At 44.9% G+C, this 25403-nt stretch overlaps 1 protein-coding gene across 1 annotated transcript in view; it reads right to left on the bottom strand.

Moving 5' to 3' along the window:
• The window catches only part of LOC119659858 (ankyrin repeat domain-containing protein 33B-like), a 122260-nt gene extending 114143 nt beyond the window's left edge, over positions 1 to 8117 (bottom strand). The window contains exon 1 of the mRNA XM_038068164.1: positions 7419 to 8117. The gene's annotated coding sequence lies outside the window, so the exon portion shown is untranslated. The remainder of the gene's footprint in view (positions 1 to 7418) is intronic.
• Positions 8118 to 25403: the final 17286 nt, after the last annotated feature.

Below are 25403 nucleotides of genomic sequence, written 5' to 3'. Positions count from 1 at the left end.
GATATTGTTCCCGGCTAGGCTCCACGTACACTTGTCTTCAGATTTCTAGTTTTAGATTTCACGACTTTTTCGCGGGAAGCAAGTGTTCCTAAGCCTCAATTTCCTTTCCCACCTTGTAACGTAGAGTTTCCTGTCCTATCATTGGTAGAATACCATAAAAGCTAGTCGTAGTCTCGTAGGTGATTGCCTTCCAAAAGCCTCTGAATCTACGGGCCTTTGCGGCTATAAGCTGAAAGGTATTGCCGTCCGAGCTTCTGAGGAGTGTCCTTCCCTACCTTTATGTGAAACGGCTATCTCTTCGTTTAAGAATTTGAAGAAAATTAAATATTCTTTCTTCTTCGTAGGGATGAAGTGACGAGTGAGATGGATCCTTGATGGAATACGGAGGTAGTCGGCTATATGCTGTGCCAGGTCGTCACTCCGAGCTCGGTTGGCGGCTGGTGTAACAAGTTCTAAAAAACCAAAATTTTATCAGGAATATGATTATACTATTTAAATGCATATATCAATAACACCTAGTGCAAGCAGCAGCTTTCGCCGTTGCGCATGCGCTGTGTTCTTTGATGTTGCTAGTGATAATACACATGAAATATTGAATGCATAAAAATCTGATCGCTATTTATGTCACAGGACATCATCAATATCTAACGCCGTAATTTTTACTCTTGTGTAATGTGCTTGTGTAATTTTAGATTTATTCTAATTTATATTTCAAATATTTCCCGTTAGAGCACTAACGAAAGAGTAAAATCCACATAAATATTAATTCTATTAGTTTTCTACTTCCACCTTAATGCAACTTCAAATTAAGCATAAACCTAGGTTTCTTTCACTCACTTTCTCCTTTTCTTTTTCTGTTTATAATTTAATTAATTTTTTTATATATTACATTTTTTTATCGAAACAAAGCACTCCACTTTTCGTGTACAAAGCTTCACTTCCTTTGTCGCTTCGTCTCCTATACTCCAAAAGAAAAGACTCCCTTCTTGCTCTTCCTCTGTTGCTCCTCCAATCTTTCTACTTCCTCTTTTTCTTTTATCCAACTTCTCCAAGTCTTTCACCTTCTTGCTCCTTCAACCTGTCCACCTCCTCCCTTTCTTTTCTCGAACTTCTCCATAGTCACGTCTGTCCGCAAAATGCACTGCACGAGTTGAAGCAGGCTGATGTTGAGCTGCCTGTTGCACTGAGTGCGTGTTCAGGTTCGAGTCTCGAAGCGCAACAAATTGCTCTCGAACCAATCCTTCAACTCGTGAAGCGTCCGTCGCCCTAGCACCCCGCGTGGAAAGATCAACCCAACCCACAGGATCTCTCCTCGCCGCCGCATGCCACCGTCAGTCGTCACGGCGTGTTGATAGGTCAAGCTTCGCTGAGCTCCACTGACCTGGAGGTAGCGTGAAAGGAAGGCGATAAAGGTCGCGAGACTCTTGATTTCGTCGATGTGACATGTCGTTATTAAAAATTAAAAAAAAATAAAATTGGAAAGGACCAAAAGGAAGTCCAAGAAAAAAGAAAAAGGAAAAAGAAGCGAAAAGAAAAAAAAACGAAGTATATAAAAGAAGTTAAAAAAAAAGGAAAAGTTAAAATAATCTAAGCAATCGAAAAGAAAAAAGAAAAACTCCGCCATGCTATTAACATAGTATGCTGGTCCCAAGCCCAGGTAAAGGAGGAGGGTTTGAGGCAACGTACTCTGTACTATCCTCAGTAAAACAAAAATAAAATGCTGAGATCAGGGAAAGAGATAAATAGAGTATAGTTGGAGTTATTCTACTATGCTAAATCCTACCTGATCTCTCTTGGTGACAGGCCCCGCGACAGGTCGACCAAGAAAATGCATAGAATGTCGTTACAAACATGATGATCGGATTAAGTCACAGGCCTCGGAGAAATGCTAGGGCGTCCACCTCAGTCGACGCGGCAGGACGGGCCCCGGTCCTGTCGAGAAATGGGCAAGGGTTCTTGACGCATGGACGGCGTCAGGACGTAAGCAAGTTAGTCCGCACACAACGAACAAAACAAATACGTGTCTGCACGCTAAATGTTGGTACCCTAACTGGAAAGACCGAGGAACTCGCAAGAGCCCTTCGGAAAAGATGCATTGACATCTGCGCTCTGCAAGAAACCCGATGGTCTGGTTCCAAAAGCTGCGACATTGAACGCGAACGCGGTAAAAATGGCTACAAACTTCTCTATTTTGGTAACCCACACACTCAATATGGTGTTGGCATTGCCATCTCAGAGGGTTTCCGTGATGCCATTAAAGAAGTCGAACGATTTGATGATCGGCTGATGAAGCTCACCATTATATCAGCTGATCGCACTATTCACTTCTTCACCGCGTATGCACCACAGACAGGCCGACCTGATGCCGAGAAAGATGCCTTCTGGCAACTTCTCGATGAAAAGACTTGTCACGTGCCTGCTGACGATTACATAATCATTGCCGGCGACCTTAATGGTCATGTGGGTGAAAAGGCAGACGGTAACAGGTGCCATGGGGGAAAGGGGTTCGGAGCGCGCAACGAAGGTGGTGAGCGTATAATCGATTTTGCGGACACCCATGACCTTGTACTTATGAATACATGGTTCATCAAACGATTGTCTCATCTTCCCACATTCTATAGTGGGAACAATAAAACGCCAATCGACTATATTCTCATAAGACGTCAACATTTTACCACTGTCACTGATTGCAAAGTCGTTCCCTATGAGACCATCGCACCTCAACATCGGCCGTTGATTGCCGTCCTGCGAATTAAGCCACCGATAAAACGGCGTGAGGAACGCACTGGCCCGCCGCGCATTAAATGGTGGCGATTTGGTGAGAAGAACGAAAAAACGGTCTCACTCATACGATTGCCAACCATTACGAATGTGGAAGAATCATGGAACCAAATGAAAGACACGATCCACAAAGCGGCCTCTGCAACCCTCGGGGTCACCAAGCCGGGTAAGCGGTACATCAACCGAGATACTTGGCTTTGGAATGATGATGTTGAAATGAAGGTCCGTGAAAAGAAACGCCTCTACCACAAATTTCTCGACGATAAAACGCCTGCTAATTGGCAAATTTATAAGAATGCCAACCGGGAAGCAAAGAAAGCGGTCGCTGTCACCCGAGCGAACCATTTCAAAAATCTTTACGATAAACTGGACACTCGGGATGGCGAGAGAGATCTGTACCGACTTGCTAAAAGCAGTGATGAACGCACACAGGATATCGAACACTTCTGTTGTGTTAATGACAAGAACGGTACTTTGCTTACTGATCGTCGAGCCGCCACGGATAGATGGCGAGAATACTTCGAGCAGATTTCAACTGAAGAATTTGCTCATCCTCCACTTCCACAATCATTGCCGACATTTGGAGCAGTTCCACCAGTCAGCGCAACTGAAGTCGAGGAGGCAATAAAACAAATGAAATCGGGGAAAGCAACAGGACCTGACGACATCGCATCTGAGCTCTGGAAAGCAAAGAGCTGGGACCCAACACCGTGGCTGAGTGAATTCTTTAACCGGGTTATTCAGGAAGGAAGAACACCATCTGACTGGCAAGAAAGTACCACTGTTCCAATATGGAAAAAGAAAGGTAGTCCAGCAGAATGTTCAAATTACCGTCCGATCCGGTTACTTTCCCATACCATGAAGATTCTTGAACGCATTCTTGACAACCGTATTCGCGAAATCGTTGAAATAACCGTGAATCAATTCGGATTTGTCAAGAACTGCGGAACTACTGACGCAATACACGCTGCGCGGTTACTCATGGAGAAACACCGTGAGAAGAATCGCCCTCTTTACATTGCCTTTCTGGATCTAGAGAAAGCGTTTGACCGTGTACCACACGAACTCATCTGGTATGCTTTACGACAACACTTCGTGCCAGAAGAACTCGTGCGCTGGGTTCAATTGCTCTACCACGATCCGAAAAGTAAAGTTCGAAGTATGGCGGGTGAATCAAAACCGCTTCGTGTCTCTGTTGGAGTTCATCAAGGAAGTGCCCTCTCACCACTCCTCTTTGTCCTTGTTATGGACACCGTCACACGGGATATCCAACGTCCAGCGCCCTACACACTGCTTTATGCAGATGATGTTTTCCTAGCATCTGATAGCAAAAATGATCTCGAGCAATTTGTTCAAAAATGGAATGATCGCCTCATGCAACACGGTCTCAGATTGAATATAAACAAAACTGAATTTTTGACGACCGATCCCCATGAAACAGGCACAATCACTGTCAGCGGCAGTGATCTGCCCAGATCTGAGCGATTTAAATATCTCGGGTCAACGCTATCAGCCAATGGAGAACTGCGTTATGAAATTGCTTCACGCATTAACGCAACCTGGATGAAGTGGCGTTCCACAACTGGTGTCCTTTGTGATTGACGTATCAACGAACGTCTCAAATCTAAAATTTACCGCAATGTTGTCCGTCCAGTCGCTCTCTATGGTTCTGAGTGTTGGCCGACCATAAAAGACAATAAACGGCGTCTCGCGGTAATGGAGACGAAGATGCTACGTTGGACTAGTGGCGTCACACGTTTAGATCACATCCGAAATGAGGATATCCGCGATCGTTATGGGGTTGCACCGATCGTGGAAAAGTTGCGAGAGAGGCGTCTTCGATGGTATGGTCACACAATTCGTGCAAACGAGAATTCACTTGCAAAGATTGGTCTGAACATCGAAGTCGATGGTAAACGACCAAAAGGCAGACCTAAGTAACGGTGGCTTGATACGCTGGATGGGGATTTGAAAGCCTCGAGATTGCACCCAGATCAGGCATTCGATAGAGCCAAATGGCGAAGCCGATCACGACGAGCCGACCCTGCTTGTGAACGGGACAAAGGCTGAAGAAAAAGAAGAAGAATCGAAAAGAAAAAGAAAAGAAGAAAAACAAGGCAAAAGAAAGGAACTAATGAAAAAGAAGAAAGAAAAAAAAACGAACAACGAGGACTCCTCTCTTCCCAAATGTTCAACTCCTGTTCCATTCCCGTAGAACTCTCGGATGCCCAAAATGCCATCCCAACCTCATAAATTTTTCCCATCTGTGTGCAGAAAACTTCCACACACAGTGTTTTTTTCATGAAGAGACAACAATCGAGTTGCTCCCCGTCGCAGAATATTAAATCAAAAGAACAAACCAAAAAGGGATCGCGAGAATTCAATCTTCCTCGTCGGGAGTCAGAGAACAAAGTGAAGATGAATCATTGAGGACGGAACGGCACAGCATATAGCCGACTACCTCCGTATTCCATCAAGGATCCATCTCACTCGTCACTTCATCCCTACGAAGAAGAAAGAATATTTAATTTTCTTCAAATTCTTAAACGAAGAGATAGCCGTTTCACATAAAGGTAGGGAAGGACACTCCTCAGAAGCTCGGACGGCAATACCTTTCAGCTTATAGCCGCAAAGGCCCGTAGATCCAGAGGCTTCTGGAAGGCAATCACCTACGAGACGTCAAGTCTCAAGACAAACACAGCAAACGACTAGCTCTTATGGTATTCTACCAAGAATAGGACAGGAAACTGTACGTTACAAGGTGGGAAAGGAAGTTGAGGCTTAGGAACACTTGCTTCCCGTGAAAAAGGCGTGAAACCTAAAACTAGAAATCTGAAGACAAATGTACGTGGAGCCTAGCCGGGAACAATATCGAGAATCTATTGATTCTCTATCCGACATCACCAAACGAAGTTGTGAGCCGAAATAGGCTATCTTCCACTTGATTCAGGAAAACTGCAAATAATAAATTAGGCTTGAATCCAGGAAATGTTGGGCCCTACGTTGGACGCCATTTGTAATGATAAATGTCATGAACTCTGATAAACAATGAAGTGTGAATAAGGAATAGTGGTTTGAGGACTTCCTCCCTTCCAGATCCTCCTCAACTTTCGGCTCCACGCGCGCGGTCGAGCCGTTTTTTTTTTAATTTCCGACTTTAGTTCGCGTTCTGTTTATCCTTCGATAGGCCGTCGCGAAATCCGTACTAAGGTCGAGTTTAAAATCCGGTGCGGACCCACGCATCGGAAAAGGCACGTTGTTTTCAGTAATGAAGCGTGAGGGATCAAAGCGCTCAAAGGACCCCCCCACATTCCCGAGCCTGGCTAGCATAGAGGCGTGCAAGAACGTGTCGACCGAGCACTTTGATGGAGCTTCAATCTTTGTGGGCGGACCTTCACGGTCAATTTAGCCAATTTGTTTAGATTTTTGGGATAGCTCTGCCCTCTAGGTCGTTATCGGCCACTCAGGATGATCGACCTGATCTCCTATTCCCACTCATATCATTACAACATTTTACCTGTTTAACACTGTAATTTCCGAACGAATCCGAATATCAGAAAATCGCCTTGCCCATATATTCTACATTATGTCTAAATACAATTAATGGCAAGAAAAGAAATCGATTCCTCGGATCCGGCATACGGGATGACCCCCTTAAAACCACATGCTGAAAGTTTAGCAACAAAGACATCCGGAATATACTATAGGTGGCCCAAGGCAAAGCCCCGGATGTTTATCACGGGATCATACCGATTAAGTAGGCATAGTCCCCTCAACATCTTGGCGAATAATGGTCGACGCTTCTATGACCCGGTATATGCAACCGGTGAGTCCTATATGCTGAGGCAGGAAAAGCGTCGAAGGAAGGTGATAAGTAACAATATGACCCGCAGCTCGGGTAGGGGAAGGAGAAGGAGGTGGTTTTAGTGATTAGAGGTCTCACATAACCGGACAGCAGGTGACAACGGTAGATTTTGAACCTCTCCACCTTTCGGCAACAAAAAAAAGATAGACAGGCGGACAGCCGGTCAAACAGACAGTGAACCGATTTTAATAAAGTTTTGTTTTACACAGAACCTTAAAAACACAAATGTGCACCAGGAGAAGAAAGCTGTCTAAGATCTGCAACAAATTTACATGAATCTAGCCGCACCAACCAAACAACTAATGAGTCCTCAAACGAATTTTATGCTTCATAGGTTACAATCCGATGGCGAACCAAGCATAACAGTAAGTTGTATCTTTTGTATGAGCCGAAAACCACTTCCCACATTGAAATGGGTATACCATGTAGATTAGATGGTAGGTAGGTAGGTCGCCATGCGGGTTGTACCCTGCTCGGTTTCCGAAATAAAAGGACGCGGTCGCTAAAGTAATGTAACGTAAAGATAAGATTTATAGTTCAATCGATCACTCATTATACTTGCTTTGATCCTTACGATTGTTTTTCAAATACTTCCTCCGAAAAGTAAAGTTATAGTATCTTAATTACGCAAACTGCACCATATCCCACTATGGATTTTGCACTGCAAAAAGCAATTTCAGCACAAACTAACACAATCTTAGATGAACCTCATGAACCTGCACATTGGCTTGCTTACACTATCAATTCTCTAGCATTTGATTCCCGCACTTACTCTGTTGAAGGCTATAACTCACTTTGCGGCTCAACTCCTACGTCCTTCGTAGTCTGCCTGCATCGGGAACGTGCGAAATTAACAGGAACTATTCCCACTACAAAGAGTACCACTTCGTGCCAATGTAACTGAAATAAGTAAGGCAAGAACACTTATTTCCACATACGAGTACTAACCGTATCCGCAGAAAGGACATGAATATGTAAATTTGGGTCAGAGGAAACACTTTCAAAGCAACTTCAGACATACGCGGTATATCCTTAGGATTTAAGGATAAGATCCTGACTCAGCGCATAATGGAGAATAATTGTATTCGGACGTACCTGAGCGGGTGTCGCACAAGGTCAGTTCATGGAGTGCTTCTTAAAATAAAGCGGTTGGCCGTGACCCGGTTAAGTTCACACGAAAAAACGTTAACGCGTTTCCTTCAAGAGATTCTTACCGGCACGAATATTTCTGCACGTTAGCAGTCCTCCTCCCTAATTAATTCGTTTCGCGTGTCTCCACTTCCAACACGGCACTTACGTAGCAAAGTGTTTTGTATCTGGAAAGGGAGTTCAGATTCGAACGGAAGCAGCGAAAAGTTCACTTTAAACTGGGCTGAATTAATCCAGCAAGGGTAAAACGAGACTTCGTGTGCTAACTCGGAACTATCACAATCACTCAATAAATCATGACAATATTAAGGAATCGTCCTTTCCACTCGAGAACGTGGACGCGAATGTTCTTTTTGTGAATTTGCCAAGTTTGAAATGCGAAAAATAAGATTAGTTCACACGCGCACGTTCACTCGATATTGTAAATGAAATTTTTCAAGATGAATGCAAATAGGTGAGGAGGACCTAAACTCAATGAGTGGCGCACTCGTGATTGTAAGTTTTGCTGCTAGTAAGAAGGTGACAAGCTGGCAATTTTTTATTATGGCTTCCCGCCAAATCCTGTAAATAATTTCAGCGGTTGTGATTAGAATTTCGGTGTATTGTGTGCCATTTTCTAATCACATTTCACCAATGTTAAACTTAATTGATTTAAATTGGAGTCCCCCATACCCGCAAAAAATATAGATTGCTTTAAGAAATGAGGATGTAAATATATACGTACGTATGATACCCATGAAAGGCTAAAGGAGTTTCAAACTTGAATGGCGCAACAACCAGTGTTCGGTCTAGGTCCGTCTTAATAAGGAATCCCAAACATCCCGATTTTGTGCGGAGGCCCAACAATTCAAAATCCCCACGCCATCGCTCCATCTGAGACAGGGAATATACCATCTATTTTTCAATCACAGATATTTATTTATTTATGTAACGAAAACAGGACATATTCGGTGTCAGCCGTCCGAGACGATCGGACGTGTGCATAAAGTGCTCCAAGTGTTAAACAAAGTTCGAACTGAAAAACAAAACAGAATCATGACCGTAGTGATTCCCAACAAACAACCAGTTACGAGGCGTGATGTCAAAACGCCCGGTTGATGACAGATTACTGTCGCTCCAGGGAATGGATTCTGAGCCCAAAAGGGGGACAGCCCCTATGGGGACAGCAAAAACGAGGCCATCAAGCCTCGAGGGCAGTCGAGAATTTGCCCCTGAAGATAGCGAGTGGGAATGGCTCGCGAAACCTCTGATGAGGATGAAGACAAAGTTGCCGCCCCGCGGAGACAGGTCCAATAGCTGAGGACCTCCCTAAAGGACGACCGACTCGCTGCGCTGTTCAGCTCGTCATAGACAGAATCAACCATCGCCCTCACCAATCCAGCTGATCAACCCAACACACCGACTACATCATGCCATAAGAACCGAGGAGAATGGTCCATGGTTGAAGTGTAAAATTCCAAACCAAGTGTACAATAAAAACCAGTCCCAACAATAGCAACTACATCCTCACCTCATCCAACTACAACACCACCGAATGTCGCTCAACATCCAGCCCGACAGCTACAACAGCTAACAACCCACACCCCGATAACGACCACCACAACCACATCGCAAGCCGCTCAATCAGCCAAATCCAATACACAAAAGGTAAGTCAGAAAAAATTCCCGCCGCTAATTATCCGCGCAAACCCCACAATCACAAAAACTATTACCACCAAAATTCTGTCCACGATCCCTAACAACATCTCGCTGAAGAAAACCTCAATCCACTCCACCCACATCCTCGCCACTTCCCAGGCAGATTATGAATCTACCAAAAATATACTAAAAGAAGGTAACCACCCTTTCTTTACATATATCCCAACTCACCTCAAACCCATCAACCTAATCCTACGAGGACTAGACTTCACGTACTCCCCAGAAGAAATCTCCAAGGAGCTCCACCGACTCGGCATCCCCGAAGCCATCAGCGTCCGTCAGTATGAGACTAGCTCATCCCGACGAAACGTGAAACCCTTACACCTCTTCCTAGTACCATTTTCTCCGAAATTCCAGCAATCAACCCTAACGAAAGCCAGGGCGATGTTTCACGAAATTGGTCAATGCCGGAACTGCCAGCGCATTGGGCATGCGGCGTCAAACTGCAACCAACCATACCGTTGCGCCAAATGCAACACTCCACCGCCCACTTCAATGCCATAAGAAACAGGACGAGAACCCACCCTACATCAACTGCGGAGCCAACACATATCCGGCGAGTTATCGCAACTGCACGATGTTCGTCCAAGCTCGCGCCCACTAGGCACAACCAAAACCCGCTTAGATTACCCCTTCACATAACCCGGCAGCCCCACCATTCTCATACGCTGCAATGGCTAGAAACGCCTTGCGCCCGACACCCAGCTTTGACCTCGACTCCGAGATCCTCTCGCTGTTCAACACCTTCACAGCCCAACTAGCCTCCCAACTCACCACATTCCTCCCCACATACAAATCCCTTTCCTCGCTAATGGAGAAGAGACTCGCACTCCTTGGCAGAGGCCAAGTGTCCCCTAGTAATGTCCACTTAAGTGGTATTACTGAACGCCAATTCTATTGTCAGTCGACAAAAGCGCCACGAACTGACCAATTTCCTTTCCGCCCACAAACACAACCAACTCCTTCTCACTGAATCCAAACTCAACCCTAGGTATAAGCTGCACATTCCCAACTACACCACCTTCCGCTCCGATCGTATTGACCGCCAAGGCGGGGGCGCAGCCATATTAGTAGCGAATCCCCTAGACGCCCAACGAGTTTACCTCCCATCCACCATCGCCCCCCTCCATTGAGTTAACCGTCGTTTCCATAGTCACACCGTCCTCCATCATATTCATAGGTAGCCTCTACTGCCCCGACCAAACTCTAAATCCACCAACATCTCCAATCAAGCACAGCACCTCAAAGCCCTGCCAGTCAGCCAACACAAACGCTTCTCCCTCGTACTAGGGGGCGACCTAAACGCCAAACATAACATATGGTATAACACCACCATAAACGTCAATGGCAATAGGTTAGCCAACTGGTACACGCTACACTCCCAACCTCTACAGCTCACTCTCCTCCCCACCAACCAACCCACCTACCATAGACAAAATAACCACTCCTTCATCGGCTTCTTCCTAGTAAGCAACCGCCTCCTCATCCACCCCAACTACCCCACCTCCACCCAAGACCTTCCCATCATTCCAGGTTTGAGTGACCATGACGGAGTGGTGCTCCACTTCAACACGACGGATCGCCTCCCCAAATCCCAGCCTAAATTTCATCCCAACTACGCTGCCACCAACTGGAAACGACTTAACCACAACCTAGCCGACAAACTGTCGACTATCTGCCTCCCGCCCAATCCGTCTCCTTCCGAAATCAACTCCGCCGTGAAAAAGTTCACGGAATTAACACAACAAGCCTGCAATGGAACCATCCCCCTCAGACCACTAAACTACCAGGGCCTGATCACCCTGCCACCCCATGTCCTTGACTTCATCAAGCAAAAAGCCACCCTAAGACGCCAACTCCATCGACGCAGATACGCTCCCCAGTTTAACTTCCTCAAATCACGTATCTACTCCCTGTCACACCTCATCCAATCCCACATTCAGACGCTATATGCTGACCACTACGCTGTGAAGCACGCGAATATCTCGCTTAATCGGCAAACGTGCAGCAAACTACGTGGTACTTGCCTTCGCCTAGCGAAACCACGCACAGCCAGCGTCCTCCCCCACAAAACCTCCCCCCAAACCTCACGCCGACCTGATTGCCAGCAGCTTCCTGGCAGCCCATAACACTACCCTACATCTGTTCGACCCACCCACGGAAACGGCGGTGCGCCAATACATCCGCAACCTAACTACCACACCATCCATCTACACCCATTTCCCGATCCCTCCACCCCAACAGGCAACACCCAACTGCCTACCAATACAAGCCGTCACACCCCAGACAGTAGAATCCATCATCCTTTCCCGAAATAACAAAAAGTCAACCGGCCCTGACCACATCCCTATCATCATCCTAAAAAAATGGGCAAAATCCCTAAGCCCGTTCCTCGCGCAACTCTTCAACCTATGCCTCCTATCTGCATACTTTCCCTCTCCATGGAAAGAATCCCACATCGTCCCAATCCTAAAAAAAGAACAGCCTTCAGCTTCCCCGAGCAGCTACCGCCCCATCTCCCTCCTCAACGTGACATCGAAAATGTGCGAGCACGTCATCCACGACATCATGCCCCAACACATCACCGACCATGCCATTATCCCCCCCCTCCCCTACCTTCCAGTTTGGCAATAGGCGTGACCACGCCACCTCACACGTCCTCCTAGGCGTCAAAACCGACATCCTTACCCAGTTAAACCACAACATCCCCACCACCGCTTACCTCCTTGATATCCACTTTCAAATTCCATCCGCAACTATGCAAACTCATCATTAATTACCTGTCCGACCGACAAGCCCGAGTACATATCCACGATACCGACCCATAAATTCCTCCGACAGGCATCCCCCAAGACTCAGTTCTGTCAGCAACCCAATTTTCCCTATACACTGCCGGTATCCCACTACAATACCCCACCAACTACCCCCAACCATCCAATACGCTGACGACTTGATCCTTTACACCTCGTCCCGAAACATACAATTCGCCCAAAACCGCATCAATATCACAATCCTAACCCTCAACAAATTCCTCAAACAAACTCGTCCTCAACCCCAGCAAATGTGAAGCCATCGTCTTCCGCGGTAGAGCCACCTTTACCCGCAAGATGCTAGCCAACACCCGCAACCTCACGATCAAAATCGGAACATCCACCATCCCCTCCGTCCAAGCCACTAAATACCTGGGAATAACCCTCAATACCGCCTATCACCGGTTTGAGGAAAATATAAATTACGATTTGATCTTATCTATCTTTAATTTGCCTCTCAAACCTCCTCGAATAGATAATAATCCCTACTACCATTGGGGTTATTATCTTATCACTTTGATCAAGTAAAAGAGTCTGAAGCGGACCCACCTACTATTCAAATTTCCATTTGGTCCGTCGAGCCGGATAATTTGAGAAGGGCAATAGCGGCTTTGAATTTAAACATGCTCCCACTTGGCATAACACTGTTGTAAATTCTTCGAAGGTTGGTACCAATCGTGCTTCATCGAAATCGCATTTTAGCTGTCGTTTTGCCCATTTCACAGCTACCTCCCACAATCCACCAAAATGTGGTGTCCCGACTGGGATAAATCGCCAGGTAATCCCGTCCTTTGCTGATATTGTCGCGACTTTCTCTGACGCGGATATTATCGCCTGCAGCATCTCCTTGTCCATTTGATTATCGGCTCCAACAAAATTGGTACCATGATCGCTGTAGATCTCAGCACATAATTCACGCCTCGTCGTAAATCTGTTAAAAGCAGCTAGGCAGGCTTCTGTCGTTAAATCACTCACCAGTTAGAAGTGTACTACCTTCGTCACCATACAGACCAAAACGCAGACATACCCCTTCAGTGTGGCTGTTGGTCGACCCTTTGACATTCGTGTCCTGAAAGGCCCGGCGTATTCCACGCCATAATGCAAGAATGGCGGGCTTGGTGTGATCCGGACTGCTGGTAGATCGTCCTTTAGCTGCTGCTTCCGTTGATTTGTGCACCTTACGCAGGTAATACACCGATGTATTTTGTCGCGTATCACTTTCTGATCATTCAGAATCTAGTAGTGCATCCTTAATAGATTGCAGACTGCCGGGGCGCTACCATGAAGAGGGTGCTTGTGTGCTTCACGAATAATTAATTGCGAAACGTAATCCTCCCGAGGTAGTAGAATCGGATGTTTATGATCTTCGGCGACATTTGCGTTTCGAAGTCTACTTCCAAACCTCAGCAAGCCCTGCTGATCGAAGAATGGAAGTAATTCTCTTAGTCTTTTCTGCAGTGGACCGTTTTTCTTAACCGCATCAAATTGTTGGAGAACTCTTCGCCGACTTTGCTCGTATTCGGCTGCAGTGATCGGTCCTTTTAATCGTGAGAAGAATCGAGTGATATAAGCTACCACCCTTACGAGTTTCAGAAAACTTGAATAGCGTTTCAACATTTCGAATCCGTCCGAAATTCCCGTAAAACAAGCAACTTCCGTCCGCTCTCCTCTATCCAGAAGCCATTGCGGCCTATTCCACCATAAAGGATGTTTGCGTAATTCGCTCGGGGTGATGCCTCGCGAAGCATAATCTGCGGGGTTCTCCTTTGATCTGATATGTCCCCAGGTCCAGGACCTCTGGTTAATATTCCGAATCTTAGCCACTCGATTTGCTAGGTAATTATCTAGTTTCTCCGGTTCCTTTTTTATCTAATCCAGCACAATCGTCGAGTCTCTCTTGCAGTTGTAAAGTCGATATTGCTGTCTCCATGACTTCTGCTAACAACAATGCCCCATTGAGATCCGATCTCGCTAAAGTCATTTTTGTTTTCAAAGGCTTCACACGGGTTTTAGCACAGAGCAGCGAAACCACTACCTCACTATCCAATTTGGTAACTTTACTGTAAATGACTGCGGCATATGCAGCCACTTCACATGGTTCTTAAACCAAATAGCGAATGGAAGCCTTGTGACAACTACAGACGTCTAAATGCACAGACGATTCCAGACCGACATCCCATTCTACTTATAAACGATTTGCTGCACTCTATTGCAACCTGCCGTATTTTCCGCACCTTGGACTTAGGCATACTATCAAATCCCTGTAGCTCCCGAAGACATTCCGGAAACGGCAATATGCACATCTTTCGGACTCTTCGAGTTCACTAGGATGACTTTTGGACTGTGCAACGCGGCGAAAACCTTTCAAAAATTCATCCACTCTGTGCTGCGAAACTTCCACTTCTGTTTCATATAGTTGGATGATGTTCTGATCGCGTTTTCCTCTGAGTTCGGGCATTTAGAGCACCTCGAGTGCATTTTTCAACATCTCCTTGAGGCCATTCTAGTACTTAACGCCCACCATCAGTCGTTCCTTAATGCCTTCTTTGCTGGGTCAAAAATCAAAGACCCCCGTATGATTGTGTGCTTCCCATCGTATTCGTCAATCCTCGCAGCCATTGAGCTTCTTTTCTAAACAGCTGAATGATAGTGAGTGATTAGCTACGTATCTCGCAATTAAATACTTCCGGTATTCCCTTCAAGAAAGCCATTAACAGTGTTCACGGACCATAAGCCACTGGCTTTTGCTTTGAAACAAAAGCCCAATAAAGCGTCAGCCAGTTCAGTTCCGTAATTCGAAACGCTTTGTCATGTGTTGCGTAAGTTATGATTCAAACCACCGTCGATTTTCCGGCAATCGCCAAGGCGCAGAAAGACGACGCAGTTTTTCAGAGTCTGAAGACCAACTTCAAATACACATTTAGGGAGTTTCCTATTTTCGCCTCAACATGCAGTATATATTGCGAGGCAAGGAACCAAGGCCATATATTCCAGCCGATATTCGAAAGGAAGTATTTCACACAATCCGTGATCCTCGATTAAATTGGCCCTTCGCGAGGCCCGCACGGTTTCAGATATTGCTTTACAATCATTGATAGGTTCACGCGGTGGCCTGAGGCAATGCCTCTGAAAGGCATTAATGCACAATTTTGTACTCTGTCGAGAATGGATTCCACGCTTCGGTGTACCGGCAATTATCAATCACTGAGCTGGGAATCCAGTTCGAGTCCTCCCTTTTCTCAGAGTTGGGCGAAGTCTTTGGCTTCAAATGCCACGGGACAATCTTGTTCTACCTGTAATCTAATAGGATGCTTGAAAGGACGCTGAAAAGCGCTATAATAGCCCAAGACATTCCCAAGGATCTCTAGTGCTGCATACGGGAACATGGTCAAGAGAATCTCTTTAATATAATAATAACCGTTGACGCGACAATCAGATCAGGGCCTTGAAGTGTGTTAGAGTACTTCATTCAAGACCGTGACGATGCACTACGGGATTATAATACCTTGTAGGAGGCAATTTGGTCAGCATTGCGTTCGTCTGTGATTATTACCCTGATTTGACTCAGGTACTCATTCGCAGGTGGTATCGGACGTCAAGTCACGAAACAAATCCCACAGTGAGTTTTGAAGTTCTCCTTGGCTCAGCTAAAGCCATTTTTCCGGGAAGAAAGTGTAGCCAGAAGGAGGGGTGCGCGACGCTGAAATCCTCTTTGGTTGGAGCGACCAACTTGCATGTCGAACGCACGCTATTGGGAGTCGCCTTGACCATGAGATCGGAAAACAATTTTTGACACTGAAAATTGTTTTTCGATATCAGTGTGGAAACAGAGTCGGAGAAAGTTGGTAGAAGTCAAAAGTTGAAAGAACTCCGTACTAATTTAAGAAATAGTTTTTTTTAACCAAATTAAAAATTAAAATAAAGTTGCAATAACTACACTGTTATGGCTCCAGACCCAAATAGGATTTTCATCTCAACGGAAATAAATTTCCTAGTTTTTAGTTTTTAGTGAACTTAACAAGAGATTGAGGGTGCGAAGCCGGGAAGGATAGTCAACGCGGTAAAATTTCCTTTTGAAAAAGGGGAGGGGGCAAATATTTGCGTTGTACAGCTTAAAGAGCGCGACAATCTCTGTTACGGAAGGGGGACTAAACTGCATAGTAATATTCAAGGATGTTCTAACAATGGAGTTGAAATATGCTAAGGAGGCTGAAATGGGGTAAAGTCAGAGGAAGAATGTAGGATAAAACCAGACGTCAATTGGAGCGTAGTTTGCCATCGAAGAAAGGGAAGATTGAAGCAAATAGAACATTCAATGGCATTAGCTGACATTTAGTGTTAGCTTGTGAACCGAGCACCAACGGACCAGACCATCTAGGTGCACTACAAAAGAGCACAGTCTAACAGAGGCAAAAGAAAGGCAAATAATTAAAGATCGTCTACATAAAGCAAACCAGGGCTAGTGAGAATGGAGGGGAGGTCGTTAATAAAAAAATAGGAATTGTAGAGAGCCAAGTATACAACCTTAGGGAGAAACAAGAGAAAAGAGAGGGAGAAGAGAAAAAAAATTTGCAGGACGGTTTCAGAGGTAGGAAGAGAGCCATGAGATGATTGAAGAGGGGAAGTTGAGTAGAGAGAGTTTGGAAAGGATATTGTGGTCAACGGTATCAAAAACTTTAGAAAAATCAGTGCAAATAACGTATACCTCTTGCCGTGACTTAAGACATTTAGTAACGAAGTTGGTAAAGACCAGAAGGTTCGAAGCAGTAGATCGATTTTTCACGAAACTATGCTGTTCTTTCCCTATTTGGTGGCTGAAGTGCGCGGTCAGCCAGTCGTTGACGTATCTGTAAGAGTTTTTGAAGCAGGAGGAGAGAAGACAGATGCAAGGTAAGGTGTTCCCATTTGAAGATAGTGTTAATAAATTCCTCCTGCTAAAGATAAGAAAAGTAGCATTCTTCGAGACTTTGTTAAATATTATACACAGAGGGAGGGAAATGCATTGTTTACAGTTAACATGGAAGAGTTTAGGACGCTCTTTGGAACCAGGTCCAACTAAGGAAGAGTAAGAAGAAGTTGTAGCCTGTATAACACCGAAGTAACCGGTACCACAGCCCTGTGGTTGTCGGTGGGCGGATCACTTAATCCGCATGGGTGAGAGTGATCCAGCTCGGAAAATTTATACGGACAATATTTATGAAGAAAAAAGACGTGGAAGACCCTATCTCAGATGGAACGCCATTGGTTTTGCAAACCGGGACGTTTGGAGTTCTTTAATAAGGTAAGCCTAGACCAGATACCAGTTGTTGCACCGTTGATAATGAAGGAGAAAAATGGCGAGGGATTCGGAGAAGTTTGCACCTATAAGAGGTGCAGTAAGCAAACACGACAGAGAATTAAGAATAGAGTAGCTCGCAGGGTGGTGGGAAGTGGTGGAAGGTGGTGTAATTAACATAGTTGAAGAAGGAAAGATTGTGTGGAATTAGAGGAATATCGAGTATGGGACCAAAACGGTTTCAATTCACCGCGATCAAGGGTGACCTCGATGCTCAACAAGTATCTCTTATATGCTCGTTTAACCATAGACTTCGCAATGAAGCGCGAGGTCTTGTTATTCCTTGGGGCCAGCGACTTCGTTCGCATGCTTCAAGTAAGTGTTCTTATGGATCTCCATGATGAATCAAGTTTGGTAAGTCGCTGCCCAGGGCAAAATTGAATCTATTTTGGGAGCCCAAAGTGTAATATTTTATCGTGAAAGCCAGGTTTCAGAAAGACAGATGGCATGATGTTGCTGAGCTACCGCGAATAAATTGAAACTTGATTCTTAAACCCCTAAATTGAGATAAAACAGACAAACAGTGAACACGAACCTCTCCTGAGATTTACTAGCAAGTTGATGCGCTTGTACACCTTGATGAGAAGACCTTCAGATCGGAAAGAAGAAATCCCCCGTAGTTATAAGTGATTTTGAAAGAAGCTTTCATTCCATCGGGGATGCTGTCTTTTGTCAGTTTAACACAAGGCAATGATGAAAATGAGCCAACTTTGTTCTTGATGTACTCCAGTACCCCGTTCTAAGACGGAGCGAATACGAGGAGACAAACAGCTCTTTTTGGCGGGGAGAGCAACCCGGTCAGAGTAAATTAAGTACCTCGATTTAGGGCAACGACACGGGAAGTGGAGTTTCATCGGCTTTGGGAACGAAGTATACGCCCGTTGAGCCGGATATTATGCACAATCAAACGAGCATAATATCGTTCATAATTTTTTCATTATATAGGCTTCGAAATCGTCCATCCTCATGTAGCAGGCTAAAAAGTTTTCGTTGAATCTCCCTTTCGAATGTGACTAAGAAGTCGCAATGCTCCTTGCTAAGAATCCAAGCCTCCGAGGAGTGCTTGGGGACTGAAAAAATCATTGCCCTGTACAGTAAGTGCTTTGACTCTTTGATGGAAAAAATGATTTCACTTTTATTTGGAGGAACTGTCTGTATCTGCATGATACAGTGGCTAACTATTTCATCCACATTCATTCGTTTCTTCTCTTATGCTGCTCGTCTTTGTGGATGAGAAGTCGATTGTTAACGTCCTGGACTACAGCATCAAAAGGCTTGCAAGGCTTGATGCCTACCCAATAGTTATCGATATTTTCCGCCGAACCGTATAGTATGTCTGTCATTTAGTCAGAAAGGTAGTACTCCCACGGTTCGGATCACCAAAGAAGACTGTGTAAAGTTTGGAAGGTTATGGCTCTTCAGCCTTGCAAATTGCTGGAAAACGCAACTCACAAACGAAGACAACTTCGATGGTTGGTTACCCTTGTTTCCTAAATCTAATGCTCATCGTCATCTAAAACTCTGTGGACGTTATGGAAGGCTCTATGCTCAAACAATAACTAGCCAATGACGATGCACTGGAAACTGAAGAAAACCACAAAACCTTCACCCCTTTGACGACCTGCAGGGAATATATTAAGTGAATTCTAAACATGTAGGAAAGAGGGAAGTCACTAGATCAACAGAGCTTCAACCAACCGGCTTCAAAGTAGATACTATGTGTCATAATGTAACCCTCGAAACCTAGGCGTTACACCGCCATTAGATAATAACGACTCTTTCCTCTTCCACTCTCAAAGAGACTCAGGGTCTTTTAACCAATTTTAATAGAAAAGTACTAGAAAGAATGAATTTTTTGAGCATTACCAAAAAAAGATTGTCTTTGTTACTTGAATTAGAACCAAAGTTAAGTTATTTTAAATCTCAGAGGGACAGTTAGCGATCCGACCTTCCTTATGATAATTCGCAATATGCATTCATACATAATTCCCTTTAAGAAATAATATTAATAATTTTTATTTGGTTTATTGAGAGCCGAATTGATGATCCTATAAAATGATACCCACTTCAATGGGCGAAAACATTTTCCAACTAAAATAATTTCACTCAATATAAATTGGATTAAAATAAAGAGATATGATCACTACTTAGTGGTTTATAGCCTTCTAAGATTATCACATCTCTTCCTTCTATACTTCTTTATTGGGATCAATATTAAATATTTCCTGCAATCTCACTTGCATGCGAAAACCGCTGGGAGGATGTGCCCCCAAATATCAAACAGTTGGAACTATTCTGGGTTTTGCAGGCAATAATCATTTGAGTTGTTGGCACGGAAGGCAAACATGTTTTGACATTTGAAGCCAATTAAATATCTTAAAGTTCTTAAAACTTGTCAAGCCTTTTTTATTAGCTTTAATTTTAGGCATTTAGATTCGTCTCTGGGAAATAGGACCAGAATATATTAATGTTTAAAATAATACGTAGTAAGTGTGTACATGACTTCAAAACTAATAGATGAAAGTAGAGGATTTTTTTAACGCAATTTAATATCGCATAAATAGATATATCACAACACCTATATATTATATATGCTGCCATAGAAGAACTGGGTCCGGGCGGTAACTATGCCGTTTTTGAAGATGATTACTTACTTATTTTGGGTTGCATTTGAAAGCCTATTATTATTTGGGTAGGCGAAATTAAAATTTCAACTACGAAAAACCACAATACTTACATAGGTGGCGTCCATTTTTGTCGATGCCTTCTTGTAGACATATGGCCAAATGGCCAATAGACGCAATTTTTGGAATTTCTCTCTCTCCTCTAAGGTCCAATTATGCTAGTTCAAAATAGGCCGCATTATACTGTTACTATCTCAGTGTGCAGAGGCCGCTGGTGTAGATCTTGTGTTCTTGGCTGAACCAACACCAACAGCTCTACTTCTTCTTCTTTTCTTCTTTTTCTTCAACCTTTGTCCCGTTCACAAGGGGGGTCGGCTCGTCATGATCGGCTTCGCCATTTGGATCTATCGAATGCCTGATTTGGGTGCAATCTCGAGGCATTCAAATCCCATCTAGCGTATCAAGCCACCGTTGTTTAGGTCTGCCTTTTGGTCGTTTACCATCGAATTCTCGTTTGCACGAATTGCGTGACCATACCATCGAAGACGACTCTCTCGCAACTTTTCCACGATCGGTGCAACCCCATAACGATCGCGGATATCCTCGTTTCGGATGTGATCTAAACATGTGACCCCACTAGTCCAACGTAGCATCTTCGTCTCCATTACCTCAAGACGCCGTTCATTGTCTTTAATAGTTGGCCAACACTCAGAACCATAGAGAGCGACTGGGCGGACGACATTGCGATAAATTTAAGATTTAAGACGTTCGTTGATACGTCGATCACAAAGAACACCAGTTGTGGAACGCCACTTCATCCAGATTGCGTTAATGCGTGAAGCAATTTCATAACGCAGTTCTCCATTGGCTGATAACGTTGACCCGAGGTATTTAAATCGCTCAGTTCTGGGCAGATCACTGCCGCTGACAGTGATTGTATCTGTTTCATGGGAATCGGTCGTCAAAAATTCAGTTTTGTTTAAATTCAATTTGAGACCGTCTTGCATGAGGCGATCATTCCATTTTTGAACAAGTTGCTCGAGATCATTTTTGCTATCAGATGCTAGGAAAACATCATCTGCATAAAGCAGTGTGTAGGGCGCTGGACGTTGGATATCCCGTGTGACGGTGTCCATAACAAGAACAAAGAGGAGTGGTGAAAGGGCGCTTCCTTGATGAGCACCAACAGAGACACGAAGCGGTTTTGATACACCCGCCATACTTCGAACTTTACTTTTCGGATTGAACCCAGCGCACGAGTTCTTCTGGCACGAAATGTTGTCGCAAAGCATACCAGATGAGTTCGTGTGGTACACGGTCAAATGCTTTCTCAAGATCCAGAAAGGTAATGTAAAGAGGGCGATGCTTCTCACGGTGTTTCTCCAAGAGTAACCCCGAAACGTGTATTGCGTCAGTAGTTCCGCAGTTCTTGACAAATCCGGATTGATTCACAGTTATTTCAACGATTTGCGAATACGGTTGTCAAGAATGCGTTCAAAAATCTTCATGGTATGAAAAAGTAATCGGATCGGACGGTAATTTGAACATTCTGCTGGACTACCTTTCTTTTTCTATATTGGAACAGTGGTACTTTCTTGCCAGTCAGATGGTGTTCTTCCTTCCTGAATAACCCGGTTAAAGAATTCACTGAGCCACAGTGTTGGGTCTCAGCTCTTCGCTTTCCAGAGCTCAGATGCGATGTCGTCAGGTCCTGTTGTTTTCCCCGATTTCATTTGTTTTATTGTCTCCTCGACTTCAGTTGCGCTGACAGTTACGTCCTTGGTGTTTAACGTAGGTACCTGTCGTGAGACTTAATCCTACGGTTCTCTTAAGACACGGATTGATTTTGTGACCACAATCAGAGCCCCGCTGAGGCAAGCAACAACGATGCCAGTCTATACCAAGTGCATAGCTTAGCATTCATACTGGTGGATGCAAGAATTACCTAAATCTCTACCGAACTATGGAGTACGGCACCCGTGTTGATACGCAACACCACGTCGAGGCCCGAAGGTCTCTTCTCGCTTGAGCACAACCACAACCACCATGAAACTCCCACTAGGGGGGCCAACCGCAAATAACCGAGCTGTCCTCACATACAACAGGAGTTCACCCGAAGTATGTGAGTCCAGGGGCTTTCCCGGTCCCCATGGTACCAGTACACCCCTGGTAAGGTTTCGTGATCAATTTGCCACTTCAGATGAGTCCCCGTGCAGACTCGGGTCTGATCGCCCTGATTAGGCCTTTGGACCATTCGCCTACTGAATCACGGCCGGCAAACCAAAGTGATTACAGCGTCTCCCGGTGCCACCACTATGGAGGTTCTCCTCGGCCACTTGGTTTTGGTTTGGCCGATAGGGTTGCCGCCCCATCTTCCTCCCTGCCACCTCTGAGCACCAGTTGCGCCGACAGGTGGATCTGCTCCAAATGTCGGCAATGATTGTGGAAGTGGAGAATGAGCAAATTCTTCAATTGAAATCTGCTCGAAGTATTCTCGCCATCTATCCGTTGCGGCTCGACGGTTTGTAAGCAAAGTACCGTTCTTGCCATTAACACAACAGAAGTGTTCGATATCTTGTGTGCGTTCATTACGGCTTTTAGCAAGTCGATACACATCTCTCTCGGCATACCGAGTGTCCAGTTTATCGTAAAGATTTTTACAATGGTTCGCTCTGATGACAGCGACTGCTTTCTTTGCTACCCAGTTGGCATTCTTATAAATTTGCAAATTGGTCGGTGTTTTATCGTCCAGAAATTTGTGGTAGAGGCATTTCTTTTCTCGAACCTTCATTTTAACATCGTCATTCCAAAGTCAAGTATTTCGATTGATGTACCGCTTATCTGGCTTGGTGAACCCGAGGGTTGCAGAGACCGCTTTGTGGATCGTGTCTTTCATTTGGTTTCATGGTTCCCCCACATTCGTAATGGTCGGCAATCATATGAGTGAGACCGTTTCTTCTCACCAAATCGCCACCATTTAATGCGCGGTGGGCCAGTGCGTTCCTCACGCTGTTTCATCGGTAGCTGTTGGTTGGGTAGGGCTGACAACCCTACACAGAAAATCGATGTTACGAAGCCACAACAGGAGTCTCGGACTGGACGGATTACACAACGACGAACCCGGCAACGACAAAGGAATAACGATTTGCGCATTTTCTCATGAAACATGCGCTCCCTGTACAGAGATGAAGCTGCTGAGCAGCTAGTCGATACCCTGTCCCAATAATGGGCTGATGTAACAGCGTTACAGAAGATGCGTTGGACAGGGACCGGTTTCCTGGAGAAGAGCCATCCAGTGCTCGGAGTAGGTTTCTTAGTCAGCCAAAATATGAAACCTGCTGTTATCGGCTTTGAAAATATAAGCGAACGGCTATGCAATCTGGGCTTGCGAGGCAAGTTTAGAAATATTAGCCTCATTAATGTTCACGCCCCTACAGAGGAGATTGCAGAGTTGGAGAAGGATACCTTCTACGAGGCAGTAGAACGAATCCTCGAGTCCTGTCCCATATATGATATCAAAATCATACTTGGGAATTTTAACAGCCAAGTAGAGAAGGAGCGCGTATTCAGGCGATACGTTGGCTCCCATAGCTTACATCAAAATATAAATGATAATGGACCGCGGATTATTCAACTAGCAGTGTCACACAAAACGGTTGTTGGAAATGCCGGGTTTGCGCGGAAAGCGGCCCACAAACATACGTGGGTCTCTCCAGGCGGGATCATTTTCAACCAAATTCACCTCATTTAAGACCATAACGGTACATCACAGTCCCCTGTAGGAGGCAATGTGGTCAGCATTCGCCCGAGATTATTACCCTGATTTGATCCAGGTACTCACAGCTGATTCGACTGGTATCCGACCTCAAATCACAATACAAATCCCACTGCCACCAATGAAATTTGAACCGTGACCTTCCGTACGACAGCCTTGTGCTCAAACCACTCAACTACCCAGACACTAATGATAGAATAGCCAAGGTAAAATTGTACACGGCCATGAGAGAATTCGGTATCCCGACGAAATTGATAAGACTGACTAGGCTCACCCTGACCAATGTGCGAGACCAGATATAAGCAGTAGGATCACTGTCAAGACCATTCGACATCAATCACGGTCTACAACAAGGAGATGCCCTTTCATGCGTCCTCTTTAATCTGGCCCTGGTGAAAGTGATCCGTGATGCTGAGGTTAATCCGAAGGGTACGATCCACCCAACTACTGGCCTATGCTGACGATATCGACATCATGGGAAGAACAACCCGAGACGTACAAACAGCATTCATCCAGATCGAGCAGGCGGCGCGAGATCTTGGGCTGCATATCAATGAAGGGAAAACAAAATATATGGTGGCAACGTCAGCACCGAAAAACAACCAACCAACAATATCAAACCGCACTGGTCAAACGGGAAGAATGAAGATAGGAGACTACAACTTTGAGACCGTTGATAATTTCTCCTATCTAGGGTCGGAAATCACAACCGATAACAGCTATGACGATGAAATCCGCGCACGGTTGTTGTCAGCCAACAGAGCCTATTTCAGCTTACAAAAACTGTTTCGCTCGAAACGTCTCACCATAGGGTCAAAGGTCTTACTGTACAAGACAATGATTTTAACAGTCCTCATGTATTCCTCGGAGACTTGGGTTCTTAGCAAGAAAAATTGCGACCTCTTGGCCGCGTTCGAGAGAAGAATTCTCCGAAGAATTTTTGGCACCCTACATGAGGATGGACAATTCCGTAGCCTACACAATGGCGAAATCTATGAGCGCTACCATGGTCGGCAGGTTGTGGATAAAATCCGGTTCAATAGGTTACGGTGGCCGAGTCACTTAATCCGTATGGATGAGGATGATGCAGCCGGAAAGTCTATAAGGGCAATATGTATGGTGGAAAAAGAAGACGAGGCAGACACTGCCTGAGATGGAGCAATGGCGTAGGTTAGGACGCCAGACAGGTTTTAGGGATATCGAATTGGTGGATGTTTGGAGTCCCTTATTAAGACAGGCCTAGACCGAATACCGGTTATTGCGCCGTTGATGATGATGATGCTATTGAGCAAATATCGGAATAGAATGTATTTTGATGCTTAGATCTTATACAAAAGTACCATTGTAATTTTCGGATTTTTAGGGA

The sequence above is a fragment of the Hermetia illucens genome, chromosome 6 (assembly GCF_905115235.1).
Source record: "Hermetia illucens chromosome 6, iHerIll2.2.curated.20191125, whole genome shotgun sequence".
Lineage (NCBI taxonomy): Eukaryota > Metazoa > Arthropoda > Insecta > Diptera > Stratiomyidae > Hermetia > Hermetia illucens.
Note: the sequence above shows the minus strand (reverse complement) of the source record. Positions and strands in the feature narration are given on the sequence as shown.